The sequence below is a fragment of the Chelonia mydas genome, chromosome 20, assembly GCF_015237465.2.
Source record: "Chelonia mydas isolate rCheMyd1 chromosome 20, rCheMyd1.pri.v2, whole genome shotgun sequence".
Classification (NCBI taxonomy): Eukaryota; Metazoa; Chordata; order Testudines; family Cheloniidae; genus Chelonia; species Chelonia mydas.
Window position 1 is genome coordinate 15005599 of NC_051260.2, and position 4157 is coordinate 15009755.

A 4157-nucleotide genomic window follows, 5' to 3' on the forward strand; every position below is an offset into this window, starting at 1 on the left:
CCTCCTTGTTCTGTGGCTGGAGGGAGCTGGGGGGATTTTAATGGGAATGAGGGGCTGGGATAGCTCCGTGCACCACATCAGCCAGGCTCCCACACAGGGCAGGCGCCACCCCCTCGGCCAGATGCATGAGCCACAGCCACCAGGGCACCCGAGTGGGTGGGCCTCTCCCAGCTGCCATGGCTAGGAGGACAGAGCATTGCAGCCACATGGCCATGGAACAACCCGCTCCAGTAGCCTCAGAGGCCTAGGTGTGACTCCCGGCTCTGCCCCCAGATTCCCCTACCAGCCCTTGAACTAGTCAGGTCATCTGGGCCTCAGTTTCCTCAGAGCAACCCCTCCTTTGGCCCAGCTTGTTTAGCTGGGTAGCTCTTCCATGCAGGGGCTGTCTCTCTGGGGGTCTATACTCCGTGTCACAGGTAGCAGAGTTCAGATAACCACAGGAACTAGAGATCCCCACCCCTGCTTGCACTCGCCCTCAAGATCATGCTGAAGCCTATAGGGCACAAAGATTTGACCAGGGTAACGCCCACCTTGATCATCCATGCTCCTGTCTAAGACTTAGAAGGATGCGCGATGAGGGTTCAATTCCTGCCTCTGCCACAGACGCCTTGGGTTGCATTGCTTTAATCTCTCCGTGCCTCAGTTTCCCCCAGTCTGCAAAATAGTGAAGACTAACCCTGAGCTGTCTTGGGGTAGGTTCATTCTGAGGCACTACCAGGATGGGGTGCCACATAAGGGCCAGCCTGGAGCTCCGGGGCCTGTAGGACCCAGGGCCTGTGGGCAAGTGGTCAGCGCCCGCCTCTCCGTCACATGGGCTCAAGGTGAAGGCTGAGCAGTTCCCCTGCAGCACTGGGGCAAATCGCTTGGTAACTAGAGCTGTGCAGCAGCATGGCTGGAATCCAGACCATCACCCTCCTAAAGCACAGGCCCTTATTGCTCAAGCTATCAGGGACTCTCCCTCAGCTGTTAGCTCTGTAGGGACTATGACACACAGTGGTCCAGGTCATCACTTCACCACAACAACCAGGCTACAACTCGGGTCTGACAGCACAAACCCCTATGGCTTCGAGAGGGGGGAATCTCTATTGGTTGAACGGGGTCTGTGACCCAGCGTGGGCACTCAAATCCTCACCCTTGGCACGCCAAGCACCCCGAGCCCCAGTGAGCCTGCTGCCCAGCCCACCATGGCGGCTCCCCTGTGCCAGAGTGACACCCCCCATCACCCTGGTGAAGGTGGCACTGGTGTATCTATTGGTGCAAAGCAGACCCCGGGGGGAGGGTGTGACCCCCCCCCAAGGTCAGACATCCCCCTTACGCACATGTCTCTGGAGACTCAAGGGTCGGGAAGAGGCCGGAGAGAGTTCAACTAGCAGGGGACACGGTGCCACAACTCCACCAGCAAGTTTAGCATCCCTTCCCAGCAATCCTGTGGGTGACCAGCAGGGGGCACCCCGCTGGATCTATGCAACGGGGCAACCCTCCCCCATGGCATCTTGGGCCCTGCTGTGACGCCAAGTGGCCACCGAAGCCACCACGGCTGGCTCACAGCAAAGCCCTTACCCTGACGGCACCAACGCCCCATGGGGAGGCAATGCGGGCGGCAGAGGGACCCGTTTGCAGGGCTCCCAGGCTGAGCAGGGGCCGGATTTAGTGGCGATACCTGGAAGGGCCGGAGCGGAGCCACAGCACACGGGGCACTGGCTCGTGGGTCAAACAACTGGCCCAGATTGGCACAAACCAGCCCACGCCACCTGCCCGCGAGCTTGCAACTACAAACGGCCTAATGCCACCTCGTGCTCAGTCCCAGGATATCACAGAAGACTAAAAGATTGGGTGGGGTTTGGTTTGGTTTATTTTAAAACAGAACATGGGATCCGCCCCTGTCAAAATGGGGGAGGCCAGAGGGGGGGTGTGTGTGTTGGTGCCCCCAAACTGGGTTTTCAGGGGGAAATTTGGTTACGGGAAACTTTAAAAGAAAAGGAAGGGGGAGGGGTGTTTGGGATAAAGACTTTTGAGGAAAAGATTCAGTGAACATGAGAGAATTTTAGGTGAAATTTTTCCACATGGAAGAAAAAAGGGGTTTTTTTCTACTGGTGGCAGAATTTTCCTCTGCAGGCCAGGATCCCTTGTCAGACTACATCTCCCATGATGCACTGTGACCTCCCCTTCTAGGGGGAGATGGTGGTGCCTGACTGCAGTGCCTCCTGGGAGTCGTAGTTCAGTTTCCTCACAGCCCTGATATTCCCCAGTTGGGGCTGGCGTTCGCAGCCAGCCTACAGCTCCCCTTATGTGAGAGAGCAACATTTCCAAATAAGAAATCATTCTGTTTTCAGGCTGCTGTTGCTGCGGATGTAGTATTCCCACCTCTGCCACTGGCTGGCTGGATGACTTTGGGCAAGTGACCACCCTGCTGTGTGCCTCAGTTTCCCTATTTTACAGATGGCGTTAACAACACTGATTTTTTTTTTGTTAAAGCACTTTGAGAGCCGCTGATGTAAAGCCATGAAAAGCCCTAGAGAAGCGCAAGGGATTATCACGACTGATTCCAAACCGCCCGGCTTTGGTGGCCTTCCCGGCCCGCAGCAAAAGGGGGCTTTCGGGGTGGAGGGTGCTCCCAGGACGCTGGAGGGTTGGAAAGGTGTTTGGCCAAGTTATTAATTTCTGTCGCACTCACACCCTGGAGCCCTAGATACAGGCTAGGTCTGTACAGCAGCCAGCACAACAGGAGAGTCTCTGTCCCTGGAAGCTTAAAGTGAAACCGGCACAACTGTGGATACAGCTAAGGGTCAGGGTAATGGAGACAAAGCCAGTGCCCCCCCCCCCCCATATGGCAAATACCCCCCCAGTGGCAGCTTTCCAGCCTCGGGGTCTCTCATTTCCTGAATTTAAGCCAGTTCAAATTACATCAGACCCTTTTCCCCCAAGACCAGCTGTGGGTTTCCCCAGTCTCTAGGTCACCCAACCCGCCTCCTCACCCCCTAGACATCACTCCACTCCTTCCTCCCTAGAGCCCTCTCCTGCACTAACCTTCCCCTGCCCCAGCTGGGAGCCTTTTATACCCCCCAGCGGGCAGTCACATGACGCAGTCTCCTGGCCCTGCCCATTTCCAGCTGGGTCTGATGTTCTTAAAGGGGCCACATCTCAGAACTAGCCCGGGGGATAGCCAGGGTGGTCCCTACCAATTATGGTGCCCTACACAGCCTGAGGACCTGCTCCCCCGCCCCCCGGCAGGTCTGGGCTGCACTCAAGGCCTGCGGGGAGCTGTGGGGGGCCGCTCAGGCCCAGAGTGGCCTGGAGGATTAGCTGGTGGGCCTGGTGCCGGCAGCAGGCAAGGGAATGACCTGGCCCCAGCCGTGTCGCTCGGGGGCAGGGGCTTGGGAGAAGGGGTGGGAAATGGGGCTGGGAAGAGGCAAGGCAGGGGTGGAGAGAGTTGTCCCAGGCCCCGCACCCCCCCCCCCACAGGAACGCACGGGGGGCCAGCTGGGGGATGGGGCTGGCTGCTGGCGCTACTGCATATGAAGCATGCAGCTGCTTAGGGCACCATGAAATTTGGGGAAATTTTGTGCCCCAAAATTCGTGGTGCCCTTCACAGCTGCGCTTTCTGCATATGCCTAAGGACGGCCCTGGTGGTAGCCGCCCCCACCCCCGGCCCTAAAAGAGAGCACGCCGCCCGGTTAAGGGCAGGCGCTGATCCTCGCCCCCCCATCTGTTTTGCTGTTGTGATGGGCAGCGGGAATCAATCGGGGACGTAGCAAAGACAGGTCCTCTGCTCTCCTCGCTAGCTTTGGGGGCCACTGGGAGTTTTTTAAGGACTCAGCTCTCTCGGCTGTACTCAGAGCTGGACGTTTAACGCCCCCTGGGAAAGACAGCAAGGGAAGGGTCTGGGGGCCTGCGCCCGAAATAGCGGTGTGGGTCGCTGTGGGCGAACTGGTGGGCTGGCTCAGGGTCTGTGCGTGGCATAAAGCGGGGGATTGATTAATAACATGGTGGGGTAATCCCAGCACAAGGCTCTGTCCGTCGCGCTGTGGGCTAGTGGTTAGTCGTTGGGGAGCGAGGGTCTAGGTGCTGGTTCAGCCACTCAACTTGCAGGTCACCCTGCGCAAGCCCCTGTCCCACTCTGTGCCTGCTTCCCCTTCCACTCTCGCTCGGGGTCTGTG